This window comes from Notamacropus eugenii, chromosome 1 (assembly GCF_028372415.1).
Source record: "Notamacropus eugenii isolate mMacEug1 chromosome 1, mMacEug1.pri_v2, whole genome shotgun sequence".
Classification (NCBI taxonomy): Eukaryota; Metazoa; Chordata; class Mammalia; order Diprotodontia; family Macropodidae; genus Notamacropus; species Notamacropus eugenii.
The window spans coordinates 116,870,355-116,888,012 of NC_092872.1; the positions used below are offsets into that span (position 1 = coordinate 116,870,355).

The 17,658-nt window shown below is 37.5% G+C and overlaps 1 long non-coding RNA gene across 1 annotated transcript in view; it reads right to left on the reverse strand.

The window, feature by feature from the left end:
- The window catches only part of LOC140505882 (uncharacterized), a 53,167-nt gene extending 35,590 nt beyond the window's left edge, over positions 1-17,577 (reverse strand). The window contains exons 1-2 of the long non-coding RNA XR_011967695.1: positions 14,781-17,577; positions 10,108-10,266 (exon numbers count right to left, since the gene is read on the reverse strand). This is a non-coding gene — a long non-coding RNA (uncharacterized lncRNA). The remainder of the gene's footprint in view (positions 1-10,107; positions 10,267-14,780) is intronic.
- Between the last annotated feature and the right edge of the window lie 81 nt (positions 17,578-17,658).

Below are 17,658 nucleotides of genomic sequence, written 5' to 3' on the forward strand. Positions count from 1 at the left end.
ATGAGCAACTAATGTTTTTCCACTTACTTAAATCTGACTTTATTTGTTCAAAAAGTGTCTTGTAATTCTGTTCATATAATCCCTGGGTTTGTTTTCGCAGGTAGACTCCTAAGTATTTTATACTGTCTACCCTAGCTTTAAATGGGATTTCTCTTTCTATCTCTTGCTGTTGGACTTTGTTGCTAATATATAGGAACGCAGAAGATTTGTGTGGGTTTATTTTGTAACCTGCAACTTTGCCAAAGTTGTTTATTAATTCAAGTAATTTTTTACTTGAATCTCTGGGATTCTCTAGGTAAATCATCATATCATCTGCAAAGAGTGATAACTTAGTTTCTTCTTTGGCTATTCTTATTCCTTGAATATCTTTATCTTGTCTAATTGCTACAGCTAACATTTCTAGTACCATATTGAATAATAGTGGTGATAATGGACAACCTTGTTTCACTCCTGATCTTATTGGGAATGCATCTAGCTTATCCCCATTGCATATAATGCTTGCTGAAGGTTTTAGATAGATACTGCTTATTATTTTATGGAAAGTTCCCTTTATTCCTACGTTCTCCAGCGTTTTTAGTAGGAATGGGTGTTGTATTTTCTCAAAAGCTTTTTCTGCATCTATTGAGATAATCATGTGGTTTTTGTTAGCTTTGTTGTTGATGTGATCGATAATGCTAATAGTTTTCCTAATATTGAACCAGCCCTGTAATCCTGGTATGAATCCTACCTGATCATAATGTATTAATCTCGTGATAAGATGCTGTATTCGTTTTGCTAAAATCTTATTTAAAATTTTTGCATCTATATTCATTAGGGAAATTGGTCTATAATTTTCTTTCTCTGTTTTGTCTCTTCCTGGTTTGGGTATCAAAACCATATTTGTATCATAGAAAGAATTTGGGAGGACTCCTTCTTCCCCAGTTTTCAAAAATAGTCTATATAGTATTGGAATTAACTGTTCTTTAAAGGTTTGATAGAATTCACTTGTGAATCCATCTGGCCCTGGAGATTTTTTCCTAGGGAGTTCATTGATGGCTTGTTCAATTTCTTTTTCTGAGATGGGGTTGTTTAAGTATTCAACTTCCTCTTCTGTTAATCTGGGCAATTTGTATTTTTTAAAATATTCATCCATCTCGTTTAGATTATCTAATTTGTGGGCATAAAGTTGGGCAAAGTAGCTTCTAATTATTGTTTTAATTTCCTCCTCATTGGAGGTGAGTTCACCCCTTTCATTTTTAATATTAGTAATTTGATTTTCTTCTTTCTTTTTTTTAATCAGATTGACAAAAGGTTTATCAATTTTATTAGTTTTTTCATAAAACCAACTATTGGTTTTATTTATTAATTCAATAGTTTTCTTAATTTCAATTTTATTAATCTCTCCTTTGATTTTCAGTATTTCTAATTTGGTATTTACTTGGGGATTTTCAATTTGTTCTTTTTCTAGCTTTTTCAACTGCAAGCCTAAGTCATTGATCTCCTCTTTCTCTATTTTATTTATGTAAGCATTCAAAGATATAAAACTTCCCCTAATAACTGCTTTTGCAGTATCCCATAAGTTTTGTATGTTGTCTCACTATTGTCATTCTCTTGAATGAAATTGTTGATTGTTTCTATGATTTCTTCTTTAACCCAACCTTTCTTTAGAATTAGATTATTTAGTTTCCAATTGATTTTTGGTTTCTCTTTCCATGGCCTTTTATTACATGTAATTTTTAATGCATTATGATCTGAAAAGGATGCATTGATTATCTCTACCTTTCTGCACTGGATTGTGAGATTTTTATGTCCTAGTACATGGTCAATTTTTGTAAATGTTCCATGTACCGCTGAGAAAAAGGTATATTCCTTTCTATTCCCATTTAATTTTCTCCAAAGATCTATCATATCTACCTTATCCAGAGTTTTATTTACCTCCTTAACCTCTTTCTTGTTTATTTTCAGGTTAGATTTATCGAGTTCAGAGAAGGGGAGGTTGAGGTCCCCCACTAGTATAGTTTTGCTATCAATGTCTTCCTTCAGCTCCCCTAACCTCTCCTCTAAGAATCTGGATGCTATACCACTTGGAGCATACATGTTTAGTAATGATATTGCTTCATTGTCTATGGTGCCTTTTAGCAGGATATAGTTTCCATCCTTATCCCTTTTGATTAGGTCTATTTCTGCTTTTGCTTTGTCTGAGATTAGGATTGCTACTCCTGCCTTTCTTACATGAGCTGAAGCACAATATATTCTGCTCCATCCTTTGACCTTTATCCTATGTGTATCCCCCCGTTTCAAATGTGTTTCTTGTAAGCAGCATATTGTTGGATTATGGTTTTTAATGCATTCTGCTATCCATCTCCGTTTTATGGGAGAGTTCATTCCATTCACATTCACAGTTATGATTACAATTTGTGTATTTCCCTCCAACCTCTTTCCCACCATTTGTGCTTTTAGTTCTCCCGTCTCCCTTCCCCTCCTCGATAGTATTCACTTTTCTCCCCCTCCTCCTGCAGCCTTCCCCTCCTTCTTTTAGCCCCCCTCCCTTTTACTCCCCTTTACTCTTATTGCTTCTTTCCTCCCTTTTAGCCACCCTCCCCTTTCTTCCCCCTTCCCCTCCTACTACCTATAGAGCTAGTTAGGATTATCTACTTAAGATTATTGTTCCCTCCTTTAAACAAATCAGATGAGAGTACCTCTCAAACAATGCTCATCTCCCTCCCCTCCTTCCCTCTACTATAGTTTTGTACTTCTTCCTGTGATATAATTTGCCATTTTCTGCTTCCCCCTTTTCACACCTCCTATTACAATCCCTTCTCATACTTAAATCATATTTTTGACATGACATCACTTACTTTATGCCCGTTCCCTCTACATATATCCCTTTTATCATAATAGCTGCACAGTTCTCAAGATTAATAGGTATCATCTTCCCTTATAGGGAGGTAAACAGTTTGCCCTAATTGAGTAGCAAGCTTTTGTTTTTGTTTTTTCCCCCCTGTTTACCTTTTTATGATTCTCTGGAGACCTGCATTTGAAGATCAAATTGTCTATTGAGTTCTGGTGTTTTGGTCAGGAAGCTCTGGAAATCCCTTATTTCGTTGAATCACTTTCTCCTTGCCTGAAATGTTATGTTGAACTTTGCTGGGTAGTTGATCCTTGGTTGAAGTCCCAACTCCTTTGCCTTACGGAATATTGGGTTCCAATTCTTTCGATCTTTTAATGTAGAAGCTGCAAGGTCCTGTGTGATCCTGACTGTGTGTCCTTGATATTTGAATTGTTTCTTTCTGGCTGCTTGTAGTATTTTCTCCTTCACTTGATAGCTCTGGAATTTGGCAACGATATTTCGTGGGGTTTTGAATTTGGGATCCCTTTCGGGAGGGGAACGGTGGATTCTTTCGATGACTATTTTGCCCTCTGGGTCTGGTACTTCTGGGCAGTTTTCCTTGATGATTTCCTGGAAGATATTGTCCAGACTCTTTTCTTCATCATAGGTTTCTGGCAGGCCAATAATTCTTAAATTTTCTCTCCTGGATCTATTTTCCAGGTCAGTTGTTTTTCCAATTAAATATTTTACATTTTCTTCTATCTTTTCATTCTTTAGATTTTGTTTGACTGATTCTTGTTGCCTCATTGAGTCATTAGTTTCTACTTGCCCAATTCTAATCTTCATCGTATTGTTTTCTTCAGTTAACTTTTGCATCTCCTTTTCCATCTGACCAATTTTTCCCTTTAAGGAGCTATTTTCTCCATTTAATTTTTGTACTTCTTTTTCCATTCGACCAATTTTCCCAGTTAGGTTTTGTGTTTCCTTTTCCATTTGATCAATTTTCCCAATTAGGTTTTGGGTTTCCTTTTCCGTTTGATTAACTCTTCCTTTTAGGGAATTATTCTCTCCAGTTAATTTTTGAACTTCCTTTTCCATTTGTTCAATTTTCCTTTTCAGAGTGATGTTCTCATCAGTGGATTCTTTTTTTATAATTTTAAAATCATTGGCCAGTTTTTCTTTTATTTCCTTCTTCAGCTGTTGCAGGTAATCTAGTTGAGCCTGCGAGAAATTCATAGTCCCTTCTGAGGTTTCAGATGGAAGTACAGTCTCAGCTCTGACCTCTTTGGTGTTTGTGTTTTGGTCCTTATCCCCATAGAAAGATTCTATGGTTTTTTCACTTTTCGTCTGCTTTTTCCAATTCATGATGTTGGCTGAGTGTTGTAGCTTCTGGTTCTTTCATTCAGATGGTACAGATCTTTGTGTTGAGCTGATGTGTGAAAAAGCTAAAAGCAGGTTTTTGTTTTTTGTTTCCCAAATCAACCCTGGGGTTAGCTTGTTAGGTGTGTGGGAGGGGTGGTCTGGTCTCAGGAGATCTCCTCAGCTGACCTGAGGCAAAGGCAAGGTCAGGGGATGGTGATCCCAGCTTCCCTATTGTCTTCCCTTTTCCCCTGAAGGGCTGGGGCACGCCTAGATGCTAATGCGTGTTCCCGCCCCTCCTGGGGCTTGTCTCCTGGCGCTGAGGCTTGCCTGGGTCTCAGTGCGAATTTTCTCTGCCCTGGGTCATCTGTCCTTCCGGATCGCCTCCGCCACAGTAGGAAGAATCTCCCTTTGCTATTTTTCTAGCCTCTGGTGTTATGAGACTATTTGCCCCCTTCTGCTGTTCCCGCTGATCCAGGATTTATCTGGGGAAATATTTTATGGTTCTTTCACGGTCATCAGGGGGGAGGAGAGAGCATTTACTGATCACTCCGCCATCCTGGCTCCCGGAAGTTCAAGTAGGTGACTTACCGAAGTTTAGTCTTCAGGCTGAAGGTTTCAAGGGCTGCTGCTCTGATATCTGGCGCTCAGCGGCTCTCACCGGCTCGGTTTGGCTTGTCTCCTGCTCTGCTGGTTTCGCCCGCCACTCTCGGGCTTCTCAGGTCCCTTCTGCCCTGCTGCGCTGACCGCGCTGCGATGTGTGCTGGGGGCTTACCCCCGTGGAACAGATCCTTCCCGTGGACCTTCCAGTCTAACCTGGGCTCCGAATCTGTCAAAGTCTGTCACCCACTGGATTCGACACCTCCAAAGTTTGGTCAGATTCTCCTTTCAGAGATATCCAGAGGAGTTTGTCCAGGAGCTTAGGTGAGTCATTGCTTTCACTCCGCCATCTTGGCTCCGCCCCCATGTCATTTTTGATAGCTGTGAAGTGGTACCTGAGAGCTGTTGTAATCTTCATTTTTCTAATCACTAGTGATTTGGAGCATTTTTTCATGTAACTGTAAATAACTTTAATTTCTTCTTCTGAAAATGCCTATTCAAGTCTTTTAACCATTTTCAATTGCAGAATGGTTATAATTTTTATAAATTTAACTCAGTTCCTTATACATTTGAGAAATGAGGTCTTTGCCAGAGAAAGATGCTGTAAAATATTTTTATATTATTTCATTTTCTATGGTACCTTTTAGCAAAATGTAGTTTCCCTGATTATCTCTTCTAATTAGGTCTATTTTTGATTTTGCTTTTTCTGGGATCATGATTGCTACCCCTGCCTTTTTTATTTTAACTCTGCATGTGCCCTATTTTAAGTGTGTCTCTTGTAAACAACATATTGGTGGGTTCAGGTTCCTAATGCATTCTGCTATCCATTTCCATTTTATGAATGAACTCATCCCATTTACATTCACAGTTATCCTATTTTCTTCTCTTTCTGTCTTTCTTTTTATCCTGTCCCCCTTCAAAAGTCTGCTTTGCTTTTGACCACTGCCTCCCTTAATCTGTCCTCCCTTTTATAATCCCCTCACATGTCTTATTCCCTTCCCCTCCTATTTCCCCACTGAGTAAAACAGACTTCTACCCCCAACTGAGTTTTTATTGTATTCTTCCCTCTTTGAACAAATTCTAATGAGAGTGAGGTTCAAGTATTACCTGCTATTCCACCCCCACCACCTTTGTCCTTTCCACTATAAAAGCTCTTTTATGTAAGAAAATTTTCTTGCTCTCCCCTTCCCCTTTCTCCCAGTGCAACCTTCTTTCTTGTCTCTTCATTTTTTAAATTTATTTTCAGTGTTCTACAATAACTACCATATAACTTAGATTATTATTTTCTTTTCTTCCCCCCCCCTCCCTCCCCCCTCCCTCCCTGAGATGGCATACAATTTTGTATAGGTTCTACACATACATTCCTATTAAATACATTTTCACTATAGTCATGCTATGCTGAAGAATTAAAATGAGTGCGAGAAATCATCTAACAAACCAAAACGCAATACACACACATACACACACACACACACACACACACACACACACACACACACACACACACACACAAATAATCTGCTACATTCTGCAACTGAATTCCATAGTTCTTTCTCTGGATGTGGAAGGCATTTTACCTTAGAAGACTACTGGGAATTTTTTTTTAAGTCCTTGCATTGCAATGAAGTTCCAAGTCTACCAGAAAAAACTCTCACACACTGTGGTCATTGCCATGCACAAAGTTCTCCTGGTTCTGCTCCTTTCACTCAGCATCAGATTATATAAGTCTTGCCAGGCCTCTCTGAAGTCTTCCTGTTCATCATTCCTTATGGCACAGTAGTATTCCATTACATTCACATACCACAATTTGTTCAGCCATTCCCCAATAGATGGGCATCCCCTTGATTTCCAATTTTGCCCACCACAAAGAGTGCTGCTATAAATATTTTTGTACATATGGGACCCTTTCCCATTTTTATTATCTCTTGGGGATACAGTCCTAGAAGTGATATTGCTGGGTCAAAGGGTATACGTATTTTTGCAGTCTCTTCATATTTTTTAGATCATTCCAACATAATCTACTCACCCATTCCCTCTGTCCATGTAGAGTCCCTCTAACTGCCCTAATAATTATAACGTTCTTAGGAGTTAGTTGTATAATTTTCCCAAATAGGAAAATAAACAGTTTAACTTTATTGTCTCTTACGATTATTCTTTCATGTTTATCGTTTATACTTTTCTTCAGTCTTACATTTGAATGTTGGATTTTCTATTCAGCTCTGGTCTTTTCATTATGAAGGCTTAAAAGTTCTTTATTTCATTATCTATTTTTACCCTTAAAGATCATATCCACTTTTTCTGGGAAGGTTATTTTTGGTTATAATTTTAGCTTCTTTGCTTTATGGAATATTATATTCCAAGTCCTCCAGTCCTTTAAAATGGAAGCTACTAAATCTTGTGTGATCCTGACTATGGCTCCATAATAATTTGTTTCTTTCTGGATGCTTGAGGCATTTTCTCTTTGACCTGGGAGTGTGGAATTTGGCTACAATAATCCTGGGAGTTTTCATTTTGGGTTCTCGCTTAGGAGGTAATCAGTGGATTCTTTCAATTTTTATTTTACCCTCTGGATCTAAGATATTGGGATGGTTTTCCTTATCTAATTTATTGAAATATGATGTCTAGTCTCTTTTCTTGGTCATAGCTTTCAGGCACTCCAATAATTTGCAATTTATCTCTCCTTAATCTGTTCTTTGGTTGATTGTTTTTCTGATGAGGTATTTCACATTTTCTTCTCTGTTTTTGTTATTTTGACTTTGATTATTTCTTACTGCATCATAGAGTCATTAGTCTCCATTTCTCAATTCTAATTTTTCAAGGAATTCTTTCCTTCAGTACATTTTTGTACTTCTTTTCTATTTGTCCCATTCTGCTTTTTAAAGAGTTATTTTCTTCAGTGAGTTTTTGTGCCTCTTTTACTATTAGGTCTATTCTGGTTTTTAAGGTATTTTTTTCTTCACCATTTTTTGTAATTCTTTTACCAAGTTGTCAATTTTCTTTTCATCATTTTCTTGCATCACTCCCATTTCTTTTCCCAGTTTTTCCTCTACTATTCTTATCTTTTTCTTTAACTCTTCCAGAAATTCTTGTTGGATTTGGGTTCAATTGACATTTTTTCTTTGAGGCATTACTTGTAGTTGCTTTTGCATTGTTGTCTTTGTCTTCTAAGCTCATGTCTTGATCTTCCCTGTCATCAGTACAGGCAAGAATTTAAAAGGTGGTCAAGTGCTAACAGAATGTCTTCCCTGATATGTGATGCATTTTTCATAGGATCATAGAGCTTAGAGGTGGAAAGAATGTTATAGATAACCAGAATCAATCACTTTACTTTACAGATGTGGAAACTGAAACACACAAAAAGAAGTGACTTGCACAAGATTATAACCCAAATTTCAAGCCCAGAGAATTTGTACCTCACTGGTGGAGAGAATGATAACTACATGTTACATACAGAGTTGGCATGAGAATTTTGGAGAGGAGAAACATTTTTCTTCATTCCTTGTTTGAAATACATATGGTTCCATACCATCTTTGGGGAGAGGCCCCTGGAGAGAGAAGAACTTTGGAAAGCAACAGACAGGTAGGGAAACCAGGACCTACTGTATATATGTATACATACACTATGTATACAGAGCATGTTGTACGTAGCTGTTTGCGTGTTGTCTCCCACATTGAGAATAGGGACTGCTGTTCTATTTTGTTTTACTTTGTAGCCCAAGCTTTTAGCACAGTGCCTGGCACGTGGTAGGTACTTAAGAGATACTTATTTACTAACTAACCAATTGAACTCATCTTTCCCATACCTACCAAAAAAAAAACCAATTAAAGAGAATTTCTTCTAAGAGAATGTAGTCTACTTAATGAGAATGTTCAAACCTCTAAAAGAGATATAATCAAAGTTCTAAATACAGGTCCTCATCTTTTAATCTCATTAGTCTGATCAAGTTCTCTTGTTCTCACTCTCTATAACTGTATGAAGTCTCATCTTAGAGATAAGACCAGGACCAGGATCTTTTTGCTCAATAATTTCATTCCTTTATAAATGAGTGAAAGAAAAAAGGTGATTTAAAATCACATTAATGAGTTACAACAAAAGGATAGGCTTTAATGGGGAACCTGACTGGGTCCTTCAAAAGGAAAAAGACTACAAAGAGGGAATTTTGTTTCCTCACTTAATTAGAGGAAACAAACCAAAAATAGCCTCCAGGAGAGTCAATACTGTTACCACCAGAAAACTCATAACGATAACAATGGATCATATTTACATAGCATTTTCTCAACAATGACCCTATAAATTGGACAATTTTATGTATTATAATCCCCATTTTATAGCTGAGGAAAGTAAAAATCAGGCAGAAAAAATAAGTTGTCCAAAGAACAGATTAAGGAGAGATAAATTGCAAATTATTGGAGTGCCTGAAAGCTATGACCAAGAAAAGAGACTAGACATCATATTTCAATAAATTAGATAAGGAAAACCATGATAATTATCAAAGCTGAAATTCACAGTAAACCACTATGTCTTCTCTATAGATTAAAGCATAAGGGACATGTCAATGGGCATAAGAATTAAGATAGATTTCACCTGTACAACAGATGATACTCTATCCTAGCTGTTCCAACCAAGATTGCCTCAGCAAAAACATATCAAGTGATGTAGATGTATGTACTCCTTGACATATATATCCTCAAAGCACAGGGTTTTAAAGAAGAAAAAATCCTTACCCATGAGGATTCTCAGGAAAAAAAATGAAAAATTTATTTGCATTTTCATGATTTGTTGACTGTTTTCTGCTAGTTATAGCTGCTTTGATGTTATGGCTCAGCAAGAAATACCAAATCTGTTCTTCTTCCCACCACTTTTTCTTTTTTCTTCCAAGCCTCATCTGCACCCTAACTCTCCCTTTCACCTACTACAGCAGATTACTTAGACACCAAGTTCGGTAAGGAGACAATGGTCAACTGAAGGGAGCTTCTTCAACTCCTGAATCTCTTTTTCTTATCTGTTATTGAGATAGATCGATAGAGCAGTTATTAAATACTTACTGTGTGCCATACACTGTGTGAAGGTTAAGACTGGAACCTTCCCTGCTGAGCACCCAGAGGATTTTTAATGAGAATTGTGACAAAGTCAATAGAGATAATTAGCATACACTGAGGATTTTCATGTTTGCAGATAAGCAATCTTAAGAATAACAATAATTATTATTATTGTTAATAACAAGCATTTATGTAAATACTAAATAATTTTCTCCTTACAACAACCCTTGGAGATGGGTACTCTTGTTATCTTCATTTTATCAATAAGGAAACATGCAAAGAAAGGTTAAGTGACTTACCCAAGATCACCCAGCTAGTAAGTATTTGAAGCAAAATTTGAACTCGTCTTCTTGACAAGAAGTCTGAAGAATAATGTATATATCATCAACGTGCACGAATTCAGATAGGAAGTGAATCTTTGACAATGAATTTGACCTAAGGCCCCAGCGAGAAGAGGGCTGAGACAAAAGAGACAAAGCTTTACTGTGTGACCAAGTTAGTCTGCCCATATGCCCCTACCTCCCTCCAGGATGGGCACCACCATGCTCTTTCCAATTCACTTAACTAAAGCTTGGATTTCCTCATAGAACTCAATGTCTCTGGCTGTCCTCTTTAATACTTGCTGTTTGTTTTCCCATTCCTCCCATCTCACAGAATCTAGAGAGAGCTGACATATTCTTGTCTTCTCGTTAAGCACTTCCAGACTGTTTCTCTCCTACACAAACACAATGATCTCTCCTCCTGTGAAGTTCAAGCCAGATGACTATACCACCTTCTCCCAATTATCATTGTTATCTGCCTTCCTCTTAGATATTCTCATGCCATTTTCCATTACTTTAACTCAAATCTTCTTCTCCAACCCATTGTCTGTCATTATCCTCAGAAACTTCAACACTTATGACTGCTTTTTCATTCCTTATCCTCACAGTTCTCTTACTCCAATTTCTATGACTTCCAACTCCATTCTAATTCAGTTATGCACCAAGATGGCCTTGCCTTTGAAGAATTGCAAGGTATTGGGTCATACTGCAGAAGAGTAAGAACTTGGCTTTTCCTTCTGTTATTTCCATGAGTTATTCTGACAGTGCCAGTCCAACAGAAGAGGGAGAGAGGGCTCTTCTAACAATTCCAAGTCCACATCTTTATGGTATAGAAGCTTTCCCTTCTAATCTTTCTTCTTATTTCTGTCTTTCTCTCTGGCCCCTCTGCTGAGAGGGTTTTACTGGAGTGAGGCTGCTGTGCATGCTACAGCTTCTTGATGGCACAGGTGAGAGCTGAGTGTCAAATACAAAGAATGAAATAATCCCTACTTAAAGGGAGATCATATTCTCTATGACTTTAGACCCTCTGTTTAGGCCACTTGGATCTACATCATGAGTGACAATATATTTTAACATCGCTTTTCTGTTAATACACCTGCAAATCTTAGCTGTAGAGATGTTAAACAATTATTATGCTATAAATAAAACTCATACTTTTCTCTGTCTAAAATATTATACTTTATTATTATTGTTATTTTATAAGAAATGAAAAAGCAACCCTATAGGTATGTGCCCATCACAAAAGAAAAATATCACGCTGGCAACTCATTATTCCAGGTTGTTATTACATTAGATGGTAGCTGCTAGGTGTACGACCCATGCCTATAATGATCACATTAAGGCAGACCTCATCAATAATAGATGAGATCTGATCATATTCATTTCTGGTGTTAGTTTAATAACCTGTGGCATTTCTGCAACAAAAAGAAATAATTTGAGCGTTTTTTTCTCTCTCTCTCTCTCTCTCTCTCTCTCTCTCTCTCTCTCTCTCTCTCTCTCTCTCTCTCTCTCTCTTTAAATCACTCTTGGCACATCCTACCATTGAGTTGTGAAAAAAAGGGCTGCATTTCATCACTGAGTATGCCTCAGCATGAGGGGCCTTTGTGCCTTTTAAAATTCAGAATTGACATTTCAAAGAAAGAATAATAATAATAGTTTTTAACCTGAAATTCTAGCCTTCTTGAGAGACTTCGGGTTTTTTTAGTAGATTGTTTTCCTTGTTGTACGTGTGTATGGTTTTACATAGAATATAATGGCTTCAAAGTTTGCTGCCAAAGCCAGCACCATTTCCAAATTCCTTTTAATCTCCATTGATGCAGTTGGTAACCGTGAGAATTCCAGAAACAGTCTATAGACAAAGCCCTGTCTATTATTTTGTATTATGAGGCTTGCATTCAGCTCACTGGAATTTACACCTTCCCTGATTCTCAACCACCCTCTCAACCTTTCTTACAGGAAGGATCAGAGAACATTTTGAAAAAAGTAATTAGAGCTATAAGGGACCACAGAAGTCATTAAATCTAATTTTTTCAGCTTACAGATGAGGACATTTGTCACCCAGGAAAGTGAAGCAGCTTGCCCAAGTAGCAGAGTCGAATTTGAATCCAGGGCCTCTGACTTCAAATCCTTTGCTCTTTCCATGGAAAAAGCCCATAGGGTTGGAGAGAAGGGACAGAGCCAAGGAGAAGGATCATAGCCAGGTCGGTACAGAGTAAGAAGGTTAGTGAGGTGGTACAGTGCCTAGTCCCGGACCTGGAGTGAGGAAGACTCACTTTCCTAAGTTCAAATCTAGCCTCAGATACTAGCTGAGAGACTCTGGGAAAATCACTTAACCCTTTTTACCTCAGTTTTCTCATCTGTAAAATGACCTGGAAAAGAACATAGAAAACCACTCCAGTATCTTTATCAAGAAGGTCCCAAATGTGGTCAAGAAGAGTGGGTCATTAAAAAAAAAAGAGTGATACATAACTATACAACAACAGGAAGGGGAAACAATAGAGAAGCAAGTCTCAGGGCCTAGGGGTAAAAGGAAAGTCAGTGTGGTATATTAGAATAAGCACTAATTTAGAATTAAAAGACCTGTATTCAAATCCTACCCCTGTCCACTACCTATTTGACCTTGGGCAAGTGAACCCATCTCCCTGGTCCTTTATTTTATTTATACAGCAGGAAGTTTGGACTAGATGAGTGATGTCAAACACAAATAGAAACAGATCGAACTAAACTGTACCTAAGGATCCCTGCCAAGAAACCACTTATCAACAAAGATCCTTGATCTATTGTATTTTTATTCATTTTGTTTCCCAATTACATTTTAATCCGGTTCAGTTTGATACCTTTGGTCTAAATGACTTCTAAATTCCCTTCCAACTCTAAATCTTTACTTAGATTTTCATGGATCTTTTACTGCTCAAGACAACTCTAGAGACACTGGAGGGCAAGGTGTATGGCTTAGTTTTTACAATGTATTGTTACTGTGCTCTCTTCCCTATGTGACTCCCCCACTAAGCGTCAAAGGAGATAAGGCAGATATTAGGTAATTAATAGTTATGAGTTGCGTAAATTAAAAAGAGTATTACTTTTCACTAGTTGCAGTGGGAGATGCTTCATAACCAAAGCAGAGGGGTTTGTGCCTGGGTGGAATGACCCAAGAGTAAATTCTCATTTCTTGAGGCTTCCTTCACTGTGTTATTACCACATCACTCTATTATGCCACTTAACCCTATTTGTTTGGTCTTTCCAGCAAAGGTGCTTTTAAAAAGTTTGTCATACTGTATTTGGAGAATGTGAGAAAGATTGATTAATACATTTTAACTATTTTGCATATTGGTATAATCTATGAAGTTGTGGGGTTGTTTCTGTTTTTTGTTTTTCTTACAGTAATCGTTAAACATTTCTATTTGTGTCAAGCAATTGGGAATTGCCTTCATTTAACAGTTTAATGCCTCTTGCAGTCAGTGATGTAGAGAAATGAATGTAAATGAAAATAAATTAGGTCTTATGCCCAACAGGAAAAGCATTCTGGATTGTGCATTCCTTAGCTAATTCACCACCTCAGCTTAAGTGGAAATTTTCTACTGCAGCATAATTTGCTCTTCTGTAATGAACGGTCAGTTTCATAAAGAGAATAGTATTTGCATTTCCTAAAGCATTCTGGGAACTCTCATCCTGTTTATGAGCAAATGATATTATTTACGTACTTTGCCAGCCTTAAAGCTCTATATAAACATGAAACATTATTATGAGTTCCCAATAGGACATCTATTAATCAATCAACAAGCACCTATTTAGGGCCACCTATGTTGTGTTAGGTTCTGTGCTAAGCAATGGGGACACAAAACCAAAAATGAAAATAATTCCTGTCCTTGAGGAGTTTTCATTCGGTAAGGAGAGACATTAACATACAAATAGATACAAAATAAAGGCAAGATAATTTGAGGGAAGAGGAAAGTACTTCAGTTAGGGGTGTCAAGACATCCTAAGTCAACGTGAAAAGTTAGATAATAAAGTTGAATTCTAAAGGTGATATATTTCCCTTTTATCATCTGTGTAGTGGAACTAGACCTGAGATAGAAAGATTCCATCCAATTTCTTGGAATGATTCTTCCATCTTCAATGGCACACAACTAGTATGTGTCAGAAGAAGAACCAGAACCCAGATCTTTCACACTCTACAATGAGTTCTCTATCCATCACGCAACACTATCTCTCTGCATTAATTTACTTAGAACATGGAAAACTCAGGCAGCATTAATTATTTCATGTATCAACTCAACTCCGGACCATAGGAGAAATTGCCAAGGGGAATAATGTGATCTAGGTCACCCTAGTCAAGGACTTTGAAGAAATACAAATCTGTTTAATGAAAATTAAACACAAAAGACATGAAAAGAAACAGAATATGAAATTTCCTTTGGGCCCACAACCCAGTGTTAATTATCAACATTTTCTCCATCACTTTCTCAAGCCTAGACAATCAACAAAGCAATAAATTGGGCCCTGATTTGTAATGTTGCCAATTTCCAAGTTATAGGTGCTCACACTGAATATTTGCTAATTAGCTCTCACAAACCAGTACAAGTTGGCTCCAGCACACCCCTAACATATGGTTTATGTATTTGTGTATGTGATAGAATAGGAAGACTACTGACCTTGGAGTCAGAAGAATTGACTTGGAGCTCCAGATCTAGCTATCATGCTACATGTACATCTAGCTGCTTGACTTCAGGCAAGTCACTTAACTTCTTAGTTTCTTCACCTGAAAAATGAAACAATACTTGTCCTAGTCACTTCAAAGCATAGACGTAAGGATCAAATGAAATACAATAATGTACAGAAAGTGCTTTGTAAGTCTTAAAGCACTGTATGACTGTCTGCTATAAATCAAAATGTGATTTACCTTTCTCTGCCATTAATCATATGCAGGCATATAAGTCAACTACAAACTCTGTGTAAGGCAATAATATAACAGGACTATTGAAAGCTAATTCCATTTCAGACAAGATTAGTGGAAATATAGTGTCCAAAACAAATGGATTTACTGTGACTCTTCCTTGTCACACCACATCTGAGGTACTATGTTCACTTCTGGGCAGTTAGATGAGTCAATGGATAGAGCACTAGGCCTTGAGTCAAGAAGATCTGAGTTCCTTTCCAACATCAGACACTTACTAGCTGTGTAACTCTGGGTAAGTCACTTCACCACTCCTACCTCAGTTTCCTCAACTCTAAAATGGGGATAACAGTAGCACCTACCTCCTAAGGTTATTGTGAGAACCAAATGAGATAATATGCTTAGTAAATAGTGGGTGTTTCTTAAATGCTTATTTCCTTCCTTCTTCTAGGCAATAATAATAAGTGCTTCCTGTGAGAATAACTAAGGGATGCTGTAGGAGTTGGCCCTCCCATTATCAGCACACCCCTTCAGAAAAATAAAATAATTAACCTCTTATCAAGTCTCCATTGCATCCTTCTGGCTGCCCAGATCAAGAATGAACCTGTTAGAGACCAAAGCCCAAAAGCTCCTTCATTATACCCCCACCCACCATGGCAGAGGCCCTGAATGCTTCATACCAGTACTTCTGAAATAGCTTTCTATCCCACCTCACATTTCTTCTCTTTCAATTCATCCTCTACTCAGTGGCCAAAGTGATTTTCCTAAAGCACAAGTCTGATCATATTATACCCCTACTCCTTGGGCACCCTACCATGTTCAGGATCAAAGACAAAATGCTCTGTTTGGCATTTGAATCCCTTCACAACCTGAGCCCATCCTATCATATCAGTATTCTTTCACTTTAGCCCCCTGCATGCATTCTGTGACCTAGCTGCAGTGGCCTATTTTCTGTTCCCTCCACATAATAATATGTCTTCTGATCTTCTCACTGTCTATGGCCCATGCCTAGAAAGTGCTCTCCTTACTTTAGACTCAGAGCTTTTCTGATTTCCTTCAAGACTCAGACCAAACCCCACCTTTCAAGGAAGCCTTTTCCTGTCTCTTCCCCTACTACTAGTTGTCTCCCTCTGAAATTATCTTCCTTTTACACTATATAAAATGTAAATTTTTTCATATGCTGTCTGCTCCATTAAAATGCAAGTTCCATGAAGGCAGGAACCATGTTTTTTCCTTTCTCTGTACCCCAAGTTTAGCACAGTTCTTGGATTAAAATGTTCATTCACTGACATTGTACAACTGTCTAAGATTAGAAATTGAAGAAAAGATGTCAATTTAAATGATGAGGAGGTTTCCATGTCTTAGAGGGGCTTTTACCAATGAAATTATGATCTAGTCCTTATCTTTCACTAAGAAACAAGTCTCGTTCATAGGTTTAGCCACAAGATGGAGTATGTTCTCCTTCAAAATCATGTTTCTCAGAAGTTGCCTGGCTTCCTGTAATTGTTAGTAGCAATAGCAGATATTCTTGCAATAATTTTCAGATATTGCAATTACTGTGAATACTTTGACTTCATATTAGAGTTTCAATGGGTACAAAAGAAATGTAAGGTGTATAAGAGAAAGCCCAACATATAAGAGACAAATCAAATAAAGGACATTGCTAAAATTTCTCTGTATCAACAAAATCTCTGAAACTCTATCTAAATGGGCCACTGGGGATGTCTTTCCCAAGAGGATCTTGGCAGATGAGAGACAGAGAGAGAAAAATCTTGGATTACTTTTGTTTTTTCCTGTCCTGAGTCAAGAGGCTAAACCAGACGACTTCCTAAACATCATACGAGCTTGAATTCGGGAGAAGCTAAATCTGACTCCTTTCTGGATTGCCCAGAGAATCAGTAAGCATGTCACTTGCATTTTCTATTCAATTCTAGGGACATTTTCCCTTGTATAGAAGACAATGAGCTATAATATGACAGAAATAGCTCCTGCTGGTTCCTCTTTCCTTTCTGTGATTCAACGAACCTTCCAAGTGGATAAGTACAATTTCACTTAAATTCATCCAATTTGCTGTGGCCTTAAACAGAATCCATAAATCCCTCTAAAATTCATTAAAGACTACTCAGCTCTCTACTCAATCAGCTCACAAGATGTCTATTAAAAAAGACACAGAAAGTGAGAAGATACAAGTAATCATAACAATAGGTTAAGAACGGCAGTGTTTCAACATTTAAGGACTGAATCACATCTCCATTCTGACAGAATGAATATCTATATATTTTACCATAGCTGATGGAGTATCATCTCAATGAAATTTTTTATAATCATAGAAAAGAAAATAATTCCCAATGAGGGTTTAGCTTCAACCTAATTGACAACTGTTTCAGTATCTAAAAAACTCTGGCAGCTTCTAGGAAAATTCTAAATAGGTACCAAGCCAAGCCCTACTTGGTGATTGTTTGGGCCCTGGTTGGCCCAAATGAATGTAAATAGCAGTTGTTTCTGTTTTGGTCAGAAACCCTGAGAGTCTTCCCCTCTCAGGTCTTTTTTATTTAAAGAGGCTTCTCTCCTCTCTCCTCCCCTCCTCTCCTTTCCCCCCTCTCCTTTCTCCTTTCCTCTTCTCCCTTCTCTTCCCC